Source organism: Gopherus evgoodei, chromosome 1 (genome assembly GCF_007399415.2).
Source record: "Gopherus evgoodei ecotype Sinaloan lineage chromosome 1, rGopEvg1_v1.p, whole genome shotgun sequence".
Lineage (NCBI taxonomy): Eukaryota > Metazoa > Chordata > Testudines > Testudinidae > Gopherus > Gopherus evgoodei.
The window spans coordinates 330,782,087-330,792,082 of record NC_044322.1 but is presented as its reverse complement, the minus strand read 5'-3'; the positions used below and the strand labels follow the sequence as shown (position 1 = coordinate 330,792,082).

The 9,996-nt window shown below is 45.2% G+C and overlaps 1 protein-coding gene across 7 annotated transcripts in view; it reads left to right on the top strand.

The window, feature by feature from the left end:
- Positions 1–5,215: 5,215 nt before the first annotated feature.
- Positions 5,216–9,996, top strand: part of ZBED4 (zinc finger BED-type containing 4) — a 41,870-nt gene continuing 37,089 nt past the window's right edge. For 6 of the 7 annotated variants that reach the window (XR_003998537.1, XR_003998539.1, XR_003998538.1 and 3 more), the window contains exon 1: positions 5,216–5,407. The gene's annotated coding sequence lies outside the window, so the exon portion shown is untranslated. The remainder of the gene's footprint in view (positions 5,408–9,996) is intronic. The other variant, XM_030549236.1, reaches the window with a different exon arrangement.

The following is a 9,996-nucleotide window of genomic DNA, read 5'->3' as shown; positions in this document are numbered from 1 at the left end:
AGGATGTTGTGATGCACTCCGCCACTGAGAAACAGGAATTGAAGGAGTGGTGGGACATAGAGAAAAGGGACCGAAAGGAGAATGCAACACTCCAGAATGAAGCTACAGAGCGGCTCTTAAATGTTATGGGCGCCAACTGACACGTTCCAGGCGATATTAGCTCTTCAAATTGCACAGCTCCACGTCCGCTCTCCGCTGCAGCAGCTGTTGCAAAACTCTTTCCCATGCTCTCCCCAGACACCGCCAACAAACTCTTTTATCAATCTCCTGGCTCCACTCTATACCTGTTGCATTTCACTCCTCCCCTCTCAGAGTCCAGAACTGCAGACTCTCACTACCCACTGCACTCAACACCCATCCCTCTGCAGTTTGACGCTGCTGAAGCACAGTACCCACTGCATTGTACTCCAAAGGAGAAGGCTGGGTATGATCCTTGGACATACACAAATCTTTAGGCGACTCACGACCCCTCCTCCTCCAGGGACCTTCCCTTCCCCTATGCCCCTCTCTGCTGATGGGCTTTTTAGGTTTGATTGTCTCCTCCAGTTGTTGTTGTTGTTTTTAAATAAAAGAATTGTGTTGGTTTGAAAGCAATCTTTGTTCTATTAATTGAAAGCAAAACCAGCCATACAAAACAACATACAATTATGTTAAATCCACACATTGCACCATCTGCACCAATCACCTCCCAGCATTACAAGTACTGCACTCCTGAGAATAGCAACAAATATTAGTGGCTTTCAGCTTCAAATTGTTGCCTCAAGGCATCCCTGATGCTTATGGACCCATGCTGCGCCCCTCTAATAGCCCTGGTCTCTGGTTGTTCAAATTCAGCCTCCAGGCGCTGAGCCTCTGCGGTCCAGCCCTGAGTGAAGCTTTCGCCCTTCCCCTCACAAATATTATGGCGCGTACAGCACGTGGCTATAAGCATAGGAATATTGTCATTGGCCAGGTTCAGCTTCCCATAGAGGCAGTGCCAGCGGGCTTTTAAATGGCCAAAAGCACAATTGACAATCATTCTGCACTTGCTCAGCCTGTTGTTGAACCGCTCCTTGCTGCTGTCAAGTTGCCTTGTGTATGGCTTCATAAGACATGGCATTAAGGGGTAGGTGGGGTCTCCCAGGATCACAATGGGCATTTCAACTTCCCCTACAGTGATCTTCTGATCCAGGAAGAAAGGGCCTCCTTGCAGCTTGCTGAACAGGGCAGTGTTCTGAAAGACGAGTTTGTCATGCACCTTTCCGGACCAGCGTTAATGTCCATGAAACTCCCCCGACGATCCATTAGCACCCAGAGAACCACTGAGAAATACACATTGCGATTAATGTACCCAGTGGCTAGGTGGTCTGGTGGCAGAATTGGAATATGCGTGCCATCAATAACCCCTCCGCAGGTAGGGAAGCCCATTTGTGCAAAGCCATCCCACAATGTTTCGCACGTTTCCCAGAGTCACAGTCTTTTGGAGCGATGTGATTAATGGCCCTGCAGACTTCTGTCAACACAAGTCCAACAGTAGACTTTCCCACTCTGAACTGGTTAACAAGTGATCAGTAGCAGCCTGGAGTAGCCAGCTTCCACAGTGCAATCGTCATGTGGTTCTCCAATGGCAGGGCAGCTCTCATTCTTGTAAAAAGAACAGGAGTACTTGTGGCACCTTAGAGACTAACAAATTTATTTGAGCATAAGCTTTCGTGAGCTGCAGCCCACAGAATGGAACATACAGTAAGAAGATATATATACATACAGAGAACAAGAAAGCTTATGCTCAAATAAATTTGTTAGTCTCTAAGGTGCCACAAGTACTCCTGTTCTTTTTGCGGATAGACTAACACAGCTGCTACTCTGAAACCTCTCATTCTTGTGTCCTTGCCCAGCAGGGCCAGAGCGAGCTCATCACACAGTCAGTCCCATGAATGTGGCTTTCCTCAGCCGAAAGTTCTGCAGCCACTGCTCGTCATCCCAGACGTGTATCACGATGTGATCCCAGCACTCAGAGCTTATCTCCCAAGCCCAAAAGCAGAGTTCCACTGTGGTCAGCACCTCTGTGAATGCAACAAGCAATCTTATATCATAGCTACTATGATCTTATGTCATAGCGAGATCAATGTCGCTCTCCTCTTGCCTTTGTAGTTTAAGGAATAACTCCACTACTAATTGTGACATGGTGGTCAAAGCGAGCAGAATACTGATCAACAGTTCGGGATCCATTCCTGCAGCCTGAAGAGGCAGGGAGTGCAATACACAAACCATTGAAAGATGGCACCAAATGTGGACAGAAGCACAGAGATTGCTGAGATGCAAAGCAATATATCACACGGCATTGGGAAAGGACCCAGGATGCCTCACAACCCCCCACTTTCCCACAACTCTCGAGTGACAGAAGAGAAACAGGTGCTATCTAGGATAACTGCTCATAGTGCACCACTTCAAATACTGCTGCAAATGCCTCAAGTGTGAACATGCTATTGTGCAGGCAACTGACAGTATGAACACACAACAGCAGTTTCCCTTCAGTGCTCTCTGAGTGGCGCTGTAACTCCTGGTGCTGTAACTAAGATTGAGAAGACTTTTTTGATTGAAGGATGAGTTTTCTAAGTGCTCTGAAATCTGCGTGCTTAGTTGTATTGTCTTGAAATTTGCTAATAGGATTACTGATATAAATTTGGGCTCATTTGAGCAAGAGGTTCCTGAGATAAAACCTCCAAGAGAAAACAGCTTTTCTTAAAGTTCACAATTTCTACAAATTTTTTTGTGCACACTTGGCTTCTGAAGATGTAATGTCTTAATGGAATGGAAAGTGGCAGGTGACCTGGAATTGGTGGGGGTTAGAGGGTGCTATATGCTGCAGGAGATAGTTGCCGGGGGTGGGAATAGAGCAAAGACAGGAGATACGCACACACCAGTCTTCTCTCACATTCTTAAAGTTACAGTTACCACCATGTAATAAAACTGGCAAGTGTTTTGGGACATAAACTATGTCTTAAGATTTCTCTCACTGGCTGCATTAGCAACTACACACTAAACATTTCAAACCACAGCCATTATCTCCATTCCATTATAACAAAGCATCGGGTGTGAGGGAAGCATGCAATTTGTTTGTAGATGCTCATAGTTCTATAGCTAGCCCATAACTGTGTTTGCACAGCCTCTTCTCCCCACAGGACTAAGAGAGCCAATACTTCCTGTGTACTCCTGTGCAGAAGCATGTCTAGTATGTGGAGCTGACATGGTCAGTTGCACACAACAAGGGAACGCTGCTAGATGAGCTGCCAAGATGTACAATCAGGAAAAGGAATTGCAAAAACACATGGAGGGCTTTAAGCAGGGGTTGGCTTTCAGCTCTGTGACCCTGGGCAGTGGAGTTTACAGTTGTGACCAGAGCAGTCACTGTCACGGAGTGGGAGAGATGCTGTGGAGAACTGTCAGGATCAACATAGGTCATGTTGCGCCTATAGTTGTATTGTGTCAATCTCACCAGGTTGACCATATTTCCACACTGTTTGGGGAAGTGATTTTACTGAGCTGTCATAATGGGGTGCTTACATCAACCAGAGACAAATTTGAGTGAAGATATATGCACAAAAAGTGAGCTTGAATTAACCAGGCTTTCCACTTCTTGAAATACATCTGTTTATTGAGATTTAGCACTAGGGTTGAGGCAGAAACTTTTGTCATCTACACAGACACAGTATCATTTTTTAAATTATTTAACAATAACACCATATTGGACGTGAGATTTTTTGCTACCCATGGTGATCTGTGAGCCCAAAGTTAATAAAAGGGGGAAGTCTATAGCTGCCTCCTCAAAGACCGAGATCAAGAGATCAATATAAAAGCCTACCAAATTGTCACAGATTGGCCTGTCAGGACAGCAATTCCTCTTTAGAGCCCTTTGGAAGTGGATCAATTGCATTAAAATAGGTGACCTATCAAAACATGTTTACTACCCTGACATGAGAGGTGTACCTCAAAACTGAATTGAGGGGAGCAATGACTAGTCCATGATTAGACATCAAAACTTAGTGAAGCCCTCTCCAGGGCAGCTGCCAGATTATGTTTGGCATCTAATCCAAAATACCAGTGAAGACCTACCCAGAATGGGAGATAGATGTATTGCAAAAATGTACAGGAAATTATTCTTTGTGCCAGCTGAAGATGTGTGTTCTGGAGATCCCCAAATGCCTAGTGAAGGGAGCAAATGTATCACGGTTAAGACTACAAGTCTGAACAAAGAACTCTCCCAAATTAGAGCTAGATTTATTAGGTATTTTACTCCCAAAATATGGTGAGAATAATTCTTATGCCACTATTTGGCACACTGGGGATTAGATCGCAAAACCCAAGATTAGATCATATTCAATGTAAGTGAAAAGTGTTCTGTGACCATTTCCGTAAATGAATAGTGAAACCATAACTATGTTGGATAATATATATATTTGGGGATATGTAAAAGCAGCAAAGAATCCTGTGGCACCTTATAGACTAACAGACTAACGTCTGTTAGACTAACAGGATTCTTTGCTGCTTTTACAGATCCAGGCTAACACGGCTACCCCTCTGATATTTGGGGATGAATATATATGGTGACGCTGTGCTTGGGATGGGAGAGAGCGCTACTTGGGATCCGACCATGAACACAGGGCTTTGGCTAGATTAAGTGATGAGCATACCGGCGATTAGACCCTAAGCTATACATGGAGCTCTTCAGAGCGGGTGCCGTACTAGGGACTGGGTTTAAAGCTCTCCCTGTGAGCGCTCCCTATGCCAGGTGCCGTTTGGGGATGAGACCCCGCGCTCAGCGAAGTTCCCCATCTCGGACGCTGCCCCGGCGGGGTGTCGCCCTTTAGTAACCTCCACGGTTGCATGAAGAGGGGGGAGTCCTCCCCTTTCAGCGCAGTCAACGGGAGCCCCACCCAGGCTAGCCCCGACAGGCACCCGCCACAGCCCAGGAAACCCCGTGGGGACGGGGCCGCCCTGTGGTCAGTGCCAGTCCCCGCCAGCCAGGGACCTCTCCTCACTCACCGCCCTCCTCTGCTAAGGAAGAGGGCGCGGCTACACGCAGAGCCCAAACATCCCACGCGCGCTCACTCTACAGCCGAACCCAAAGGCACCTGAGACGGCCATTTTGCATCGCTTTGCCTGTACGCCGGCACGTTAAGCGCCGTACGTGATGCCGTTCCGTGCCGCTGCGTGCTCCGGCTCCGCCCACGCCCGTGGCGCCTGCGCGGTGTGCGCTGTGGCGGCCGAGCCGGGGGAGCCGATCAGCGTCGCGGCGGCGGCAGCTGGAGACAAAGCGCCCGACTAATGAATGGGACGGTCCTGCCTGACCCTTCCCTTTAACTCCTTCGGGTCCGGCCGGGCGGCGGTCACTGGCGGCCTCCCGCTTCCGCGGCGGCTGACCGGTAAGGTGAGTGGTCGCGCTGTGGCGCCGGGCGGGGGCTGGAGCGGGGCGATCCGGTTCTCGCGCTCCCCGAGCTCCTGCTGCCCCAGGCACTGGCTGGCTCTGCCTCAGCGGCGCCAGTTCCCGGGTGCCCGAGCCGCTGGCTCCCGGGGCTCCCTGCCGCCGTGTTCCGGCCGGGAGCGCCCCCCAGGACAGCGCCGCCAGGCCGGAGAGGGGCCGTGCCGTGGCGAGGCACAGGAAGCGGGGGACTAGGCCCCTGGTGCTCGCTCGCTCCATTGTCTCTGAGGCCCTGAGAGGGGGCTCCGCTGGGGTAGGGGTGCCCGGTATCGCTCCCCTGGGCGGGGCTCTCCCTAACCCCGGTGTAGGGAGCGCGGGTCTGACCTGCCCGGGGAGCTGCTGCTGCGCTCTCTCCGCGGTATCCGTCAGGCTGGGTGGAGGGCTCCCGGCGAGCCCTCCCTGGAGGCCCGGGGCCCGCTTCGCATGCATGGCAGCGCGCGACTTGCATTGTCTCCGTCCGTCGTTGTCCGCCCCGTACAGCGCCAGGCCAGCCCGAATCCCCCTCGGGGCTGCGCCCAGAGGCCGCAGGAGGAACCGGGCCCTTCGCTGGGGGCGGGAGGAAGAAGTGACCATGTGGCCGGTGTGAACCCGATCTAAGATGGCTAAGAGTGAATAAGAATAGCCCAGGGCCCCGCTAGGCAGGCATTGCGCTTTGCAGAGCTGTGATTGCTGTGTCCAGCTTCGTAACGCATGCTGGGGTGTGGGCTTAACGAGTAATGGGGAACTCCCTGCCCAGCGCACTGCATCTAGGTGTAAATGTGTATAACATGCAGTCTGAGATGGAAAGTGTGTGCTCAACAAGACACACCCCCCGCCCCCATTTGTGTGCGCACAAACTGAGATGGAAAGTGCATTCTGGACTTCTCCTACACGAACATAGAGTTCACAAACGAGACTCTAGACATCAGGTCTAAATAATTGTTTTGAGGTGGACACTGGATTTTAGAGGAAAGAACATCCATGGCTAACATCAGCAATAATCTGGACACCATCTCCACTCCTCCTTCCTTTGAGGGTCCCCAGTCCTGCTGTTGGTATTCAGACAAAACTGCCCTTGGTTTTAAGAGAGACGTGTCTGCAGAATTTGACTGTCATCTATTCCCATTCAGTTTTTAATATTAATTTTTACATTTTTTAACAATCTTGAAAATATTTCATTATTTACATGTTTTGGATCTTTGACTTTTTTAAAAATACATCCGACGAAGTGGGTATTCACCCACGAAATCTCATGCTCCAATATGTCTGTTAGTCTATAAGGTGCCACAGGACTCTGCTGCTTTTACAGATCCAGACTAACACAGCTACCCCTCTGATACTTTTTAAAATAGCACATTGTAATAGACTAGCAAACTTCCTTGTTGCTCACCAGTTCCATTATAATAGATGTTCGCTATTTTGAAAAACATAGCGTGCATGTGCAACAGATGACCAAAATTGTGAAAATATTAAAAGTATGCAAGTTAAATTATGAAGTGTCCTGTTGGCATTAATGATTACCTGTAAATGGTTTTTTAAAAGTTAGGAGTGTGCATTTCTTGCTAGATTATGATGCATAAAAAGGCCTGATTTTCTCCCTTCCTCCTATCTTATTTATCTATTAGAAATAGCAGGAATGTCAAATCTGGTCTTTCCTGGTTTTGCTACAGGACTTCTTGGGGACCTCAAAGGTCTTTACCTTTACCTATCATGCCTTAACTTAAGGGATATGTTTAATGAAGATATCATGTCAACCCCTATTAAAACAAACTTTTTAGGCTTTACTTATGCATTGTTTAAAAAATGGAAAAGGGGACACAGTCCCTTACTTTTTCTTTAACAGTGACCTATAATTTGCAGGATGTGTGCGAGGGAGAGTCTGCACCTGAAGAAGTGATCTTTTTTACCCATGAAAGCTTATGCCCAAATAAAACTGTTAGTCTGGAGGTGGGGGAGGGATGTTATGATGGAAATGTAGAATTTTAAAGGTGGATGCAGAGAAAAAAATAGTTTATATATCTTTTTATTTGTTGCTTCTTTATGGTGGATAAAAAAAATCCTGAAAAATTCCACCCCATTTCATTTTAAGTTTAGAGATAGGAGCCCTGTCTGGGTTGGAAGACTATTCATTACTATCCTGGAGGGAGCAAGTCTAATTGACATAGTATCAGAGTCAGAACCATCTGCATTAGGGTTTCCAATACTGCGAACACCCCTGTAGCCAAATAGATGTTAGGAATAGTGGGAGTTTTTTTGTTTAAATTGCGTAATGTAAGCAAAACCTAAATTGAGTGGACAATATGTGAAAGTTTGGCCTCACAAAGGACTGTAAGATGAACAGTTCAGAGGGGAAAGTTTTTAATCACATTGTTTAAAATTTACTGTTTTTAGTAAAACCTGTTTAACGTCAATTGCTGACACTTTGGACGAAGGAAGATTTTGTTAGACTCAACATCTTCGATTAGTGTGAGAGCTAAATATATAAAAATGCTTTTACTGAGATGACTGTCTACTTTGCAGAACCCACTTGTTTTACTGTTACCTTGTTCTCCCACCCTCTCCAGACCTGTGTTGTTGTCTTTTTTTCCTTCCCCATCCACCTGTTCAATCTTGTCATAAATTGAGACTGCAAGCTATATAGGGTAGGAAGTATATTCTTGTTACTTGTCTGTACGGTGGCTAGCATAATGGGGCCCTGGACCGTGATTAGGCTCTGTAAGCAATACTTCAATACAAATAGTAATGTATATCTGAGGCATACAGTCCTCCAGGAAAAAAAAGAAAAGACCAGAATTCACACTGCTGGTATTTATAAAATTAAAACAAAAAATAAAATGTCATGGTCGCTATAGAGAACGAGAGAATCTGACAAGCCCACTTTATTTAAAAAATAAAAATAAAAAAAATTCCAAATCGTCTCTAAGAGTGGATTGATGTTGTAATGCATGGGATCCTCCAACCAGATTTTCCTAACTAGATACTACAGAAAAACCCATAAAAATGCTTAGATTGTTGGGAAATAGCCGGTCCTCTTGCCGCAGTCCCCAGCAGGCATGTGTTAATCTCTCTCATTTTTCCATGACCTAACTGAAGACTACCTTTGGGAATCTGTTTCTGGTTAAGGGAGGGGTTGGGACTGAGGGACATGAGTTCTCTGTAAAATGTTCTGTCTTCTCTCCCTGAGCACCATACTGCCTTATGCCCCTCATCACAGTCAAAACAAAAATGCCAGGGTAAGTGTGCAAAGGTCGGGGGAAAACTCATCATTTCCAGACCAAATAATTTCCATGTAGGGGAAAATCTGGTTTTGAGGTTTTCTTTCATAATTAGAAATTCTCAACTGCAGAGTACATTGAAGGGAAATAAAGTAGACTTTCTTTACTTAAACAATTACATTCACATTATAATTGAGGCAACCAAAGAACTGTGTAAATATTAGATCTTTTTAGATAGAAGGGTATTATTATAATCGTTAAGTCTGATCTGCATATCACAGACCATAGACCTTCACCCAGTAGGTCAGATACCTTGGTGATGGGTAAGAGAGAACTGTGTAGTATCAATATTTCTTTAAGTAGAGATATTTCAAGAATATTGTTAGTACTGATGTAGACTAGTGAAAACTGCTTTATATGTTTAAACTCATCTGTCTTAACTGTTCACCTTTGTAGAAGTTTGGAAATAAATTTTCGCTAACAAATGTGTCCTTTTCTGTTTGGCAAAATTGCCCTGCTTTCTGTGCCACTGTGGCTTTTTGTTCCTGCATTTGCACCAGCATCATTAGTGTCAGTAGAAATGTGCACAATTGTGAGAAGGTGTTAATTTCAGCTGCTGAACTAACAGGTGGAGTGCATGCTGATTTTGATGACTCAAAAAGCTGTTTTTGTGGGTTTTAAAGTTGGAGGTTTTAAAATAAATTAAAACATAAAGGTGCCACCAGGTTACAACTAACTACAAGTTAGATAAACTTTTGACTTAAGCTATGTGATAGTATCTTTGTAATGCACTACTTCAGTGTCGGCAAATTTATTATGCTATGGCCATGCCACGTTAAAGTGACATAAGCAGAATAGGGAAACGTAATCTTGGCATTCTTCTTTTTATTTATACCATATTTAATTTAAAAATATCATAATTTGTCTTGAACTTTTGAAAACTTAAAACCATGGTGTTTTTAAAATATGTTGATCTTTCTGACATTCATAATGTATTAGTTTCCAGTGGAAGTTGGCACAATAAATATTACAATATTACTACTGTTTTTATTAAGCTAGGAAACAATCCATTCTGTAAAATTGTATGATGATTTCTTTTTTTTTAAAGTAATAAGTAGTGATGCAGGGCTGAATGAGGATTATTCTGTTCAAACTTAGTTATTAATTCATTTTTATAGCTGACTAGAAGCTCATTGCATTTTGTCAGAAGAAACTATAGCTTTTCCAGACAGTGAAACGTCTGCTTTTACTAGAACTGTGCAAAATTCATTTGTGTGTCATTTCAGCCCCCCTAATATTTCATTTTATTTGCTGGGTTGAATAAAGGTCTACATTTGCCTTGAA